The sequence below is a fragment of the Orycteropus afer genome, unplaced genomic scaffold, assembly GCF_000298275.1.
Source record: "Orycteropus afer afer isolate SDZICR_OR568_19922 unplaced genomic scaffold, OryAfe1.0 scaffold00452, whole genome shotgun sequence".
NCBI lineage: Eukaryota > Metazoa > Chordata > Mammalia > Tubulidentata > Orycteropodidae > Orycteropus > Orycteropus afer.
The window spans coordinates 2,201,652-2,216,706 of NW_006922039.1; positions in this window are offsets into that span (position 1 = coordinate 2,201,652).

Genomic DNA, 15,055 nt, shown 5'->3' on the forward strand with positions numbered 1-15,055 from the left:
GCAGCAGTTTTGCCCAATGTAATGTTTTATTTCTTGACTGCTGCTTCCCTGGGCATTGATTGTGGATCACAGTAAAATTAAACGCTTGACAATATTTGCTCTGATTATGATCATGTTACTTGTTGTTCCAGTTGTGAGGATTTTTTTTCTTTATATTGAAGTGTAAGCTATACTGTTGGTTGTAGTCTTTGATCCTAGTAAGTCCTTCAAGTCCTCTTCACTTTAGGAAAGATCGCTTCATATTACAGGGTTGTAATCCAGGCACTAGCATTTACTAGTTATATGATGTTGGGCATGACTGTAACCTCATTGTTTCTCCTTTCTCTTAACTATAGAATGAATAGATTATACTGATATAAAGCATTTAACTGCTAACCAGAAGGCTGTCGGTTCAAACCCACCAGCCACTCCTCGGAAGGAAGGTTGGGCAATCTACTTCCATAGTGGTATTGTCTCAGAAACTCAAGGAGGGGTTGCTAAGAGTTGGATCTGACTTGATGGCAGTGAGAATGTACCTTCTAGGGTCATAATTTTGAAACTATTAAAACCCCAAAACACAAATATGAAATTATTTCCCTTTATATTATCTTTGAAATTTGGAGGACTATGAGACTTTAAAGAAAAGCTGGGTGATCTACTTCTGAAAATTAGCCAATGTAAACTCTGAGGGTCTCAACAGTCAACCTGTTTATGGGGACAATGCAGGACCCAGTAGCTATTTTTGTTGTTGTTGTTGTTGTCCCATGAGTAGGGGGTTGACTGGATATCAGCTAACAACAAGAAAAAGGGATTTATTCCAAATCTCTCATTGTGCAAATGAAAGAAGTGGCATTAAGCAATAGTTTAATGTCCTTAACCAATATTTGATATTTATTATTTTCTGAACTAGGAGAATCATATGAAGCAACAATTTGACAGTAGATAGTTTAAAAATTATATAGTTTTCACCTTTTAAGGAAAATGTACTAGTAATAGAACCCAAAACCAAACCAAAAGCACTGCCTTCGAGTCAGATACGACTCATAGTGACCCCTCCTTGGGTTTCTGAGGTGGTATCACTACAGAAGTAGATTGCCCAATCTTCCTTTCAAGGGTGGCTGGTGGGTTTGAACTGCTAGCTTTCTGGTTAGCAGTCAAATGCCTTAGGCAATATGCCACCAAAGCTCATAGGTATATGGAAAACTGTCTCTATATATTTTGAAGGTTTGTATTGTAAAAAAAGATTCCCTTTTACCATCTTCTGCAACTATAATGCCAATCAGTATATACTGCTGATTTCTAAAATTGCTTTAGCACTATCCAGTGAAAGTTTTATAGGGAAAATTATAAACTTGCTGAATAATAATGAGCACTAGGGCAGGGAAGCTAGGTAATCTTCACTATTGTAATCAAACATTAACTGATATAAAAAATTGTATTGTGTTAGTGTATATATGTGTATATTACTTACAGAAAAAAACAAGCTCACTGCCATCAAGTTGATTCCGGTTCACAGTGACTCCCATTGGGTATTCGAGGTGGTAAATCTTTATGGAAGTAGATTGCCCTGTCTTCCTTCCACAGAGTAGCTGGTGGGTTTGATCCATCAACCTTCTAGTTAGCAGTCAGATGCCTTAGGCACTGTGCCACCAGAGCTTCTTTGTTACTTACAGAGAAACTTGGAATTAAAAATAAATTATAGTAGGCAAAGTCCCTGCGAATATAATAAAAACTACATAACAAATCTCAAAAGGAGGGCAAACAGAATGAATATATAAATGTATCCTTCATCCAAACTGCTGTGAAAACCAACTCTTCCCCTATCCTGAAATTCCTATATTTTCATCCCCTACTGCAATTTTGTAGAATGATGGAGTTACATTTTAGAGGCAAATGCTTTGAAAAACTCAAAATGACTGGTTGATACCATGCCATATAGTCAAAATATTTGGAGTAAACGTTATTATAATAATCATTATGCATAATGATTAGAACTGAAGATGAAAACAGGAAAACCATAGGAGCTAAATAGGAGCTGCATTCTGCTGAAATTATTAAAATATATGAAGCAGCTTGTCTTACATATAAACTCTGTTAGCTTTTATTTATAATAAATTGATGACATCATGGAAGTTGTTAACCTGGATTAGTAAAATCATGCTGAAATAATTTTTTAAAAAATACTTAATGATTTATGAATAGCATTATTTTTACAAGACGAGATTTTCTAAGCAAGTAAAAAACGGTGTGTTTAATTGGCTTTAAGAAGATTCTACTCCTACTCATTGGCTCACAGATCATGTCTTGCAGGGCTCATTGGCTCACTATAATTTTTTGTCTTAATGGTCTAGCTTTCCAGGGTTGAGATCAGATTTTACTTCCCTTAGATTTATGGATGGAAAAGCTGAAATGCACAATTCTTTCTCAACTGATATTTCTATTTAATTACACTCATATTTATCTCTTTATAAAATATGTTTCCACATAATTCATAGTACTTCTTGCCTTTGATTTCAGTGAAAAGATAATTTTACAGGGGCACATATATCTCATTGAAGTACTTTCAATCAATTTAGTAAGTTAATCTGATTATCTAAGACTAAGAAAACATTTAAGTACTGGATTACTTGCTGAAAGTTTGGCAGTTTGAACCCATCCAGAAGCCCTCAGAAGATAGGCCTGATGATCTATTTCTGAGAGGTCATAGCCATTAAAACACTTTGGAACATATGTGGTTGCCATGACTTAGAATTCACGTACCTTACAAAAACAGCAGGACCAACTTAAATATTAAAAAGAAATAACAGGATTATTTGCCTAATTCAGGTTTTAATTATTAGGATAGAGTATTCATCAGAGATATTTTTGAAATTTGAATGAAATATGTAAAGATGTTCTTAGTTGTTGGATCATTCATCCTGCTTTTTATTCAGCTGTTTGTGTTCAATTAGTTATTTTTTTTACTTGTAGACTTTTATATACATAGAGAGAGAATCTTGTTTTAGAACTTAGAACTAGTACAATTATTACAGTAATAATATTTTCTAATATTTTCCCTCTAAGTGTTGAATCTGAATTGAATTGGACAGGAGAATAAGAAATATTGGAAAACATCACACAAATATCTGTTTTTATTCAAGTAGAAAATTGGAATTTCAGGATTCAACCAGAATTAAGTCCAAATATTGAAATTCCAATTGGAAGTGCCATCATATTGAACTATAATTTAAGTCTTCCCTTCTGAAAGACCAGCCGTTACACTTTTGCAAAACAGCTTAGCTTCCTAAATATAATATCTGAAATCCAAATATCATGGGGAAAGATCTTAAACACTTTGAAACCAATTCAATACCTATGTAACTCTTTGAAATATCCTCTGAGGGGTTGAAAGTATATGAACTGTGGCTAAGTAAAAAACAACAACAAAACCTTTCATCTAGAAAGATTCCATAATGCCCAACAACTTGATGTGAACCTGTCTATATATTATCACTCAATACGGGGTAAGAGCAGACTGCTTTCAGGACAAGGAGTGAAAGATCACTGCAGAGGTGAAATTAATCACACATTTCAAAGAGAGTTTTCTGAGCTATTTCAGCAATGCAACTTAAAAAAAAATAATAATAACACACACATACACACATAGTGGTAAATTCAAGCTATAAGCTAAGACCTTTAAAGACCTTGGTTTTGTTTCCCCACTTCCAGGTAGATTTTTTGTTTTCCTTCTAAAATTGGCAATTTAAATTCCCTTAAGACAAAAAGCACACATTAACATGTAGGAAGCAAAGATAGATATGTTTTGATTCTCCCATGTTTCCTCTTTAGTCTCATATCTACAAAAATAAGCCTACTTGCTATAGTAACATGTATGATTAAATACCATATTTTTATATAAATAACATGGCCATTCTTCATTTGTTTGCCAACTGTTGTCCTCCCTTTCCTCTCCCACTCCCCGTGAAGTATTTCCATAAACCCGCCCTGCTAATTTTCTTTTTCACGACACTGTGTAAAAAATTAACAGTGTGCTTATGCAAATATCCAGGGGGAGTGGAGGTTGGCAAACAAATGTATAAGGCATGTTATTTGTGTAAAAATATGTAATTAATTATGAAGAGAGATATTTTAGTGGAATGGGGCCAGAACTACCTAGATTAGAATCTCACTTTTGCCACTTACTAATGGTGTGACATTTGCCAAGACATTTAAGTTGCCTGTGCCTCAGTTTCCTCATCCTTAAAATGGTAATGCAAATGCTAGCTGTTTCATAGTGTTGTAGTAAATAAGTGTGTGTACATGTATATCCACATGTTTATAACATTTTATAGTTTTTCTTGGGATCATGCAAATTATCACACATTGCTTTTCAAACTTTCATGTGCATACAAATCACTTGGAGATCTAGTTTAAAAATGCAGATTCAATAGACTTCTGTGGAATCTGAATTCTGCATTTCTAACAAGCTCCTGGGTGATGTCCATACTGATAGTTCAGGGATGACAGTATAGATTTCAAGGATCTAATAAATGTTAGTGGGTGATCAAAATAGATATGAGGGAAAGAAGTTGAACAATTGGCCATGATGAATTAAAGCATTACAATGACTCATAGTGATCTGTGGCAAAGCCTCAAAAGACATTATTTTATATTCTGAGATATAATAAATTTTATTGTGTTGGAGTTTATATTATAGACACTTTGGGAGAAGTAGAGTACTTAAGTTCAGAAAAACATTGTAGATCATTTTATGCATTAATGCGTACTTATATAATTTTCAACCAAAAAAATTGTTTTTCATCTGTATATATATGTACATACATGCATGTACATATGTACACAAGTACATGAATAATTCTACTTATTTTTTCCTGAAAAAATGTGCTTTAAAACTAACACACCCCTTTTGTATGCCACTCATGTCATCTGTTGGTGTTGTTGTTGTTAAGTGCCGTGGAGTCGGACCCAACTCATAGTGACCCCTCCTTGGGTTTCCGAGGCACTATCACTACGAAAGTAGATTGCCCCATCTTCCTTCCAAGGAGTGGCTGGTGGGTTTGAACCACCAGCCTTCTGGTTAGCAGTCAAGTGCCTTAGGCACTATGCTACCAGAGCTCCCTCATGTCATCTAGGCAAAGAGAAATGCTATTTTTAGAATAAAAACTATTTTTAATCGATATGTGAAACTATGCACAGATTCTGTTTCTGGGAAGTTAATCCGGAGAACAACAGGGTAGATAGAGCTGTATTAGCAAAGTCCTCTAGTTGCACTGCCAACTAACCAAGTCAGCAAATATCTTTTTGCACATGAAGTCGTTATACTTACTACTACAAACAAGCTATACTGCTACTACTGTTGATAATCTGGTTTGTGTGAACTCTTATATGAATGGGGAAAGCGAACAAAGGAACCAAGAACATCACAAGGAAGTAGATGAGAAGAAGAGATATGTAAGTTTCCCATTGAATGTGGGGGTTTCTCTGTTGTATTTGGCTACATTTGTATGTAGCCAGAAGAATCTGGTTTTTGTGTATGCCTAAGGAAGGTTGCGCAATCTACTTCCATAGTGATACTGCCTCAGAAACCCAAGGAGGGGTCGCTATGAGTCAGGACTGACTCTACACCAGTGAGTTTGGTTTTGGTTTTGGATTGAGACATAAAAAAGAAATGTCCTTTTGTTAAAGTCCTAATCGTTTTTGAGAAAGCATATTTTCTTAGCAGTTCAATGTGGATGCATTCTATGATAAGAACTTTAATTGGATGACTTCTCATTATATGTGAGTTTTATTTCTTTCTTTATCTCATTGCTTACTAATATACCCTAGTTTAGTTCGAAAGAGCGAATTATTGACTGATTATTTGTTCCCACATCTTGTTTTATTATCATCATTCATTTCCTTGGCAAATTCCCCTCCACTCCCCCCTCTCCCAGTATGTTTTAGGAGACTCTATGGCTTGAGACTAATGGCCATAAAATGAAGAGAAGTCTGTGTTTTTAGTGTGCATGATATTTTCTGAATGGAGATGCTCAGAGACATTGTAGGCAGATATATTTTCATTCCTTACGGTATTTGACTTATTCTATTCCATAGTGGGAATTAAAGATAGCCAAGCCTATTCAATAGTGTGGCATATTTGCCTTGAAACTTCATAGTTTAGAATTTCTTGATCATTTAATTTATTTAAAATTATTTTAGGAACCACCAATCAACTGTCACCACTTTTCCCAGAAAAATAATAGTTTAGGATCTGAACAACAACAGCAACAGCAATAATAATCATATAATCAGAAGGAAAATGTGGATGCTTAAGTTTAGACTATTTTTTCTTTAATGGAGTCCCTGAATGGTGAAAAACAGTTAGTGCTCAACTACTAACCAAAAGATTGAGGATTCAAATCCACTCCGAGGTGGCTGGGAACAAGGGTTGTTGGGCCTGGAGACTGACTTCTGAAAGGTCACATCCACAGAAAACCCTGTGGAGTTCAATTCTACTTTGACACACATAGGGTTGCCATGGTTCAAACTCTACTAACAGCAACTGGTTTGATTACTTTTCTTTATAAGTGAGTGAAGTTATATGTTGAAAGTCGTATAAACATTATACTCCATAGGGTAAATACAAATTAATATTCCCCTCCCCAAGTAGAGGATTTAACATAGTGAAGGTAAACCAAATTCACATACTCTGAGCAAGAAATAATAATAATATTTGACCTCTTTATAACTGCCCTAAATTTTCAGAGAAAAGAGCCATCTTATTTTATTTATTTATTTTGTTTGTTCCCTCTTCCTTCTCTTTTAATTGCCTTTAATATAATGTTTTGAGAGTGAACTACCTCAAATTATTTTTTGTAAAACATGTGTAGAAATTATTATTCTATTTTTGTGTACTTTACAAAATACATATGATAGATCTTCTTAGTCTTTAAAAGACTGTGTATCCCATAAAAAAAAAAAGTCTGTGTATCCCATAAAACTCACTGCTGTCAAGTAGATTCTGACTCTTAGTGACCCTACAGGGCAGAACAGAACTGCTCCATAGGGTTTACAGGGCTGTAAATCTTTACAGAAGCAGATTGCCATATCTTTCTCCTGTGAAGTGGCTGGTAGGTTAGAATTTTGGACTTTTTGATAAGCAGCCAAGTGCTTTAACCACTGAGTCTCCAGGATTCCTCCATTGATCCTATGAGACACAGCAAAATTCTTCTAATGTTTAATAGTTGAATACCAAGGCAGTTTATAGGCTAATTGAATGCCTTTCAATTCAGTGGAATTGCTTTTGAGCATAATACTCAAGATTTTACTGGTTAAATGGTTATTTCCCCATAAGCCTTAAACCAAAAAACAAACTCACTATCCTCAAGTAGATTCTGACTCATAGCAACCCCCACTGGGTTTCCAAGGCTACAAATCTTTACAGAGGCAGACTGTCTCATCTTTCTTCCACAGAGTTGCTGGTAGCTTTGACCCACCAGCCTTCTGGTTAGCAACCAAATGCCTTAACCACTACACCACCAGAGCTGCTTCAATACGCAGTAGAACTCTCAAAATGTTACTGCTACCACCATCTACAAGGTAATGCCATTGAGGGTAATTACTGTCTCTGTATGTTTTTCAAGTTAAAGAGAACAATGCCTTGGATGTAGTCTTTTTAGCACTGCAAATATAAAGAGTAAGCTTTCTAAATTTATTTTTAGCCTCAAGCCTGTTATATCTACTTCCCAGGAATATGAAAAGCATATTGGCATTTGGTAAAAACGCATGTAGGCCAATGAAACATAGTGAAATCAATAACTGAATTGAGTCTAGGAGTCAATGTAAGAATACTAACCAACTGATGTAACAAAATATTTTATCATATTTAATTACATCATATTTTAATTACAGTGCCCATTGTTTCAACAATGACCACAAAGATTGACTCTATCATTTAGACCTTTTTGTTTTATTAAAATTTTTAAATATTGGGAGAGCCAAAGATGGCAGCTTAGACAGACACATCATAACATCCCCATACAACAAGATTTGAGAAGACCTTGGAACTTAGAGCATCAAACGGAAGGCTGAAGAATTAGACTAAGTGCCAAGTGGAAGCACAGACTGAATGAAAACAGCAGATATTTATGAACTGTTGGTGTCCTGCCAGCTGGTACGATGCAGCATGGCCATCTTGAGACAAAGCAAGTGGTGTTCCTGGGTTAGCAACACTCCGCAGAAGTGCTGTATAGGAAGGCAGTTCCACAAAAATCACAAGAGACAGAGATACTGTGTAAACAAACCTGGAATGAAACAAGGTGAGCAGGATGAGAGTCAGATATTAAAAAGGAAGTATAGGAAGGTAGGCAAGAGCTCCAGTGATACTAGAGACCACAGAGAAGGGAGGGAGCCAGGAGCTAGGGTCAAGACTGCTTATCAGCTGTGCTGCTGGCCATTTGGAGAGGAAGCATCCACTGAATACTAAAACCATAGAGTAACAAATAGAGATCCCCACCCAGCCAACCTCCATGCAGCTTCCCTGTGAAATTTAATGAGATCAAGCCCTGATCTGTTGTGCCCTACCAGGGATGTCCTCACCCCCATGTTCAGTGCCAGTCAGTGCACCCTCAACTCAGATACAGTTAGGTGCATTCACTGTGCCTCCCCCCTAGTGACTGGCAGCACATTCTTGTACAGCGTACCCAGTGAATTGTGGCCACACTCCTGAACCACACCCCTGGTAACTGGTGGATGTGTTCACACAAAAACTCTCAACAAAATTCTAGCCAGCAGAATTCAACAGCGTATCAAAAATATAATGTATTGTGATTAAAGATTAAATATTTATACTCATTAAAAGACTATAAAGAAACCTACAGGCTGGAAAAAATAATCTATCTTTCACTCAGACCTGGACCACAAGTGGAAAATCAATGTAATTCGTGACATAAATAAAGGAAAATAGTCACATGATCATCTCATCTGATGCAGAAAAGTATTTGATAAAATTGAACATCCTATCATGATAAAAACTTTAAGCAAAATGGGAATAGAGGGAACTTCCTCAATGTAATTAAGGGTATGTGTGCACAACCAACAGCCAACATTATTCTCAATATAGAAAGACTAAGAGCCTTCCTTTTGAGAACAGGAATGAGACAAGGATGCCCATTGTCATTACTCATATTCAATATTATACTGTAAGTATTAGCCAGAGCAATAAGTCAAGAAAGATCAATAAACTGTGTCCAAATTGGAAAGTAATAAGTAAAACAATCCCTATACATAGAAAATCCAGGGGCAGGGGGATTCAGCATAGTGGCAGGGTACAATATTCTCTTCATTAGTGCCTAAGGTACTTGACTGCTAACCAGAAGGCTGGCGATTCAAACCCACCAGCCTCCTCGGAAGGAAGATGGAGCAATCTACTTCCGTAGTGATACTGCCTCAGAAACCCAAGGAGGGATCGCTATGAGTCGGGTCCGACTCGATGGCACGTAACAACAACAACATAACAGAAATACCACAAATGGATGAATTTAACAAACAGAAATTCATTTTCTTACAGTTTGGGAGGCTAGAAGTCTGATTTCAGGAGGCTGGATCTAGTGAAAAACTCTCTCTCTGTTGGCTCTCGAGAAAGATCCTTGTCTCTTCTAAGCTTCTGCTGATGGGAAATCTTCATATGGCCTAACATCTCTCTTCATATGGCTCCATCCCTGGTAGCTAGCTTGTTTATTAAATGTCTTTTATGTCTCAAAAGTCATTGACTCAAGACACACATTACACTAATCCTGCTTCATTAACATAACAATGACAATCCATTCCTAAATGGGATTAAAACCAGATGTAGAGTTTAGGAATTACAACATATATTTTTTGGGGGACACAATTCATTCCATTATAAATATCAACACAAAAATCAGTTAGGTTTCTATACACTAACAAGGAGAACTCCAAAAAGGAAATCAAGAAAACAATATGACTTACAATAGTCCTAAAAGGATAAAATACTTAAGAATAACCTAATAAGAGATGTAAAATACCTAAACAATGGAACTATAAAACACTACTGTATGAAACTAAATGAGACATATATAAATGGAAGATTATTCCATACTCATGGATTGGAACACTTAGCATTGTGAAAATGACAATACTACCAAAAGAGATCTATAAATACAATGTAACTCAAACCAAATCCAAACAATATTCTTTACTGAAGTGGAAAAAAGTAATCACCAACTTTATATGGAAAGAAAGAGCCCCCAAAGAAAGAGCCAAAGAGATATTGAAGAAGAAGAAAAAGATAGGAGACTACACATTTTCAGATCTCAAAAAATACTATACAAACATAATAATCAAAACAGTCTGATACTGTTTCAATGACACACACATAGACAAATGGAATTGAATTGAGAACTCAGAAATAAATCTAACCATCTGTGGGCAAGTGATTTCCGACAAGGGGTCAAAGTCCATACGATAGGAAAGAAACAATCTCTTTAACAAAACTGGGTATCCATTTGCAGAAAAATGAAGCAGGATATATGCACTACACTATATACAAAAACTAACTCAAAATAGATCAAAGACCAAAATGTTAAAGCTAAAACTATGAAGTTTCTAGCAGATACATAGGAAGAAAGCTATGTGACCTATTTATTTATTTATTCAGAAAAAGACTATCAAACACAACTACAAATGTGTGAACTGAAGAAGGCAAATTAGATAACTGGACCCTCCTAAAAATTAAATACTTATGCCCATCAAAAGAGTATAAAGGGAATCTACAGACTGGAAAAAAAAAATCTTTGGGAATGACATATCTGATAAGGGTCTAAACTTTAAAATATATAGAAAACTTCAACAACTCAATAGCAAAAAAGATCAAGAATCCAATTGAAGAATGATCAAAGAACATGAACAGACATATCACCAAAGAGAACATTCAGACAGCCAGTAGACTCATGATATGATGATCACAATCATTAGCTATTAGAGAGCTGTAGATGAAAATTACAATGGGATACCATCTCACTCCTACAAAAATAGCACTAATAATAACAGAGAACAGCAAGTACTAGAGAAGTTATGGGGGAACTGGAACTCTTATAAACTGCTTATGGAATTGTAAAATGGAACAACCACTATGAAATAAAGTATGGCACTTGCTTATAAAGCTAGAAATAGAAATGTTTTATAATAGAGCAATTCAACTCCTATGATCTAGAAATCTAATAGCAGTGACTTAAATGGACTTATGCACAACTATGTTCAATACAGCATTTTTCACAACAGCAAAAAAGATGGAAACAACCTAAGTACCCATCAATGGATGACTGGATATACAAATTGTGTTATATACATTATATACAATGGAATACTACATGGTTATAAAGAATAACGATGAGTTCTTGAAACATCTTTTAACATGAAAAATCTGAAGGATATTATTCTGAGTGAAATAAGTCAATCACAAAAGCACAAATATCGTACGTTCTCACTTTTATAAAAAGACAAGAATAGGTATACATTCAGAAAGCAACGTCCTTTGGTGGTTACAACAGATGGGAAGAGAAGGGAGGATTTATCCCAACAATCAATATTTACCCTCAAGCAAAGATGAGATGATTAGAGTGGCAGGGGATAAAGAGGCAAAATTAATGGAAACTGAACAAGCAGAATGGAAGTAATGAGTAAGCTGACACATTGTGAAAAATGTAATCAATCCATCTGAACAGTATGTATAGAAATTTAAAAATGGGAACCTAATTTGCTGTGTAACCTTTCATCAAAAACACAATAAAATATTATTAAAAAAAATTAAATTGCCAATTTATTGACTTTGAGCTCATAACTGAGCTGGTCATATGTGATAGCTAGTAGTGTCTGTATTGTTGTTGTTGTTGTTATATGCCGTTGAGTCGGCCCCGACTCATAGCGACTCCTCCTTGGGTTTCCGAGGCAATATCACTACGGAAGTAGGATTGCCCAACCTTCCTTCCAAGGCTGGTGGGTTTGAACCGCCAGCCTTCTGGTTAGCAGACAAGTGCCTTAGGCACTTAGTGTCTGTATAGAAAGATAAATACTATTAAAATACTATTAAATACTATTAAAAATTAATTATTTAAACCGCATAGGAAAAGATTTTCCTTATTTTTAATTCAAGGAGCACAGAACTCTGATTTGATTTTTTTTTCAGTACCTTCCTCATTTTAAAGGCAAGAGTGGTTATATTTTGAAAAACCTGCTTAAAATCTTTCAATATTGTCCAAATGGTCTTAAGATATTCTCCAACCTCCTTTACATGCATTAAAAAGTCCTTGATAACCTGCTTCAATTACATTTGAGAAAATATATTCAGAAAGCAACCCTTCTTTCTTTCCTGTTTCCCTTTTAATTTTATTCTACCTACTTGTACTTAGAGGTCTTTGATCAAGATTTCCAGGCATTTCTTATACTGAATTATTGGATTGGAATACTACTTCAGTTCCCTGGCTTCCTTACCCTTTATAATTTATCTCATATGCCACTTCCCTTATGTAGTTTTCCCAAATTTTTGGCCTTATCACAAAAGCATTTCATTATAAATTGCTAGTACATTTCTATAATGCTCTTTATAATGGTTATATTGTATTAGACCAAGCCATTTCATTGTAATATTTTAAGGTGATTTATTACATGTAACTCCAAGGTAAAATGTCATGGTTTCTTAAAAAAAAAAAAAAAAAAGATCAACCGACAGGTAACACAAAAAACATGTTTTTAACCAATGAAATTTACTTTTAATGTATTGTATCTTGAGGTTAGTAATCAAACTACTAAACATGCAGAATGCTAAATGCCTTATCACATTTTAGACTATGCTGATTTATAATGAGTAATTGTCTAATGAAGATAGTTCTAGGTAAACTTGAGAGTTTTTGAAGCAATGATATGTAGTTTTGACAAACTGATGTAGATCAAATGATAATGTCTCATTTGTATTCTTTCTTCTTTTTCTACAATCTATGGTTATAATTTAAGTACATATAGAAATGGCTTTCAAAAGAAATATTCATTTGTATGGCCCTGGTGGCCTAGTGCCTAAGGCATTTTACTGCTAACCATAAGGCTGGCGGTTCAAACCCACCAGCCACTCCTCAGAAGGAAGATGGGGCAATCTACTTCTGTAGTGATACTGCCTTGGAAACCCAAGGAGGGGTCGCTATGAGTTGGGTCCGACTCAATGGCAAACAACAACAACAACTACAACAACATGGAAGAATAAATGGCCATTAGATGAACACATGAACTATCCCTTAGTAAATATGTACTTCTAAGTTATTTTCTCCTGTCTTTGAAGGAGAGATTAAGTTTGTTCTCAAATATTATATATGCATATGCTTATTTCTATATATTCAGCAGAAAGAACAGGATTATTACGAAAGAGATATGAGGTATAGTTTAGTTCTAACAATAACTCTTTGTATGACGCTGGGGAAGTCAGTTCTACGTTTTAGACCACTGTTAAATATTTGTAAAATAATAGGCTCAGGCTAGCTCTCAAATTCTCCAGTTTGATGAACTCCTGAAACTATTTCCCTGAGATAATATCTTTAAACCTTAAAATGTAAACCAAAACCTAAATTGTTCTTAAAGCTAAAAAATAGTTTAGCTTAACTAGTAAAGAATTTTTGCCTTGAGTATTTTGCTCTTTTAAGATCTATCTATATGGGAAAAATTGATGGTAGCAACTCAAAAGGTTCAATAGGAACCTTAGACTCCAATGAATTTATATTAATGTGGGATGAACAACTCAGAAAAGAAGGGTGAGAATGATTGCATAGCTCAATGAATGTAATCAATGTTACTAAAATTGCACATGCAGAAATTGTAGAACTGGTTATGTTCTGTGTATATTCTCAATACAACAACCAAAATAAAATAAATTATTTTAAAAAATGTGGTTCAATTTCCCCATAAATAACATTATATTGAATTTAAATGTCAGTTTTAAATTCTCTGCTCCTTTTCTGTGGTATGTTAGATTAATTCATTTATTTTGAATAATAGTTAAAACAATAGCTATTACTCATGTCAAAGGATTGGATAAGAATTTTCTTTTTGAGCTAGCAAAATGGTGTGAAGTGCAAAAATATAATACAGATGAAGGTGAAGACCTTGGGATACCTCAAAAAATGTAACCTAAATACATAGGGAATATTTTACTCAGTTTAAGCCTTAAGGGAAATTCTGGTAGACAAGTAGATACTATTGAAAAAAAACATAATGGAGAAAATAAAGGATAATTTTTTAATGATCACAGCAGCAACACAATATATTTTTTAAAAAAAGATAAAATACATATTCCAACACTTATCTGTCACTTTATTGCATTGTGGTGGCTCACATGTTGCTGTATTTCAAATACCAGCAAGGTCACCCATGGTGGACAGGTCTCATTGGAGCTTCCAGACTAAGGTAGACTATTAAGAAAGACCTGACAATCAACATTCAAAAAGAAGTGTCCTGTGAAAACCTTATGAATAACAGAAGAACAGTGACTATATCAGTCACTGATACAGTGCTAGCGGATGAACCCTTCAGGACAGAAGACACTCAAAATACGACTGGGGAAAAGCTGCCATCTCAAACTAAAGTTACTTTAATCCATTAATAATTGTAACAGGGAATATACAAAGTAGGATCGAAGAAAAACTGGAAATTGTCAAAAATGAAATGGAGCACTTGAAGATAAATATCTTACTCATTAAAGATTGAAATGGAATAGTATTGGATATTTTGAGTCAGACAATCATATGGTCTGGAATGACAAATTGAAGAATGACATGCATTCATTGTAAAGAAAATTAAAAAAAAAAAATTCAAAAATAATTATCCCAGAGTGCAAGGTTGTCAGAGATAGGATAATATTCATACACCTATGAGAATGACCAATTAATATGACTATAATTCAAATATATGCACCAATCACTAATTCCAAAGATGAAGAAATTGAAGATTTTTTATGAACTCCTGTGGTCTGAAATTGATCAAAGATGCAATCAAAATACATTGAAAATTACTGCTGATTGGAATGCAAAAGTTGCAA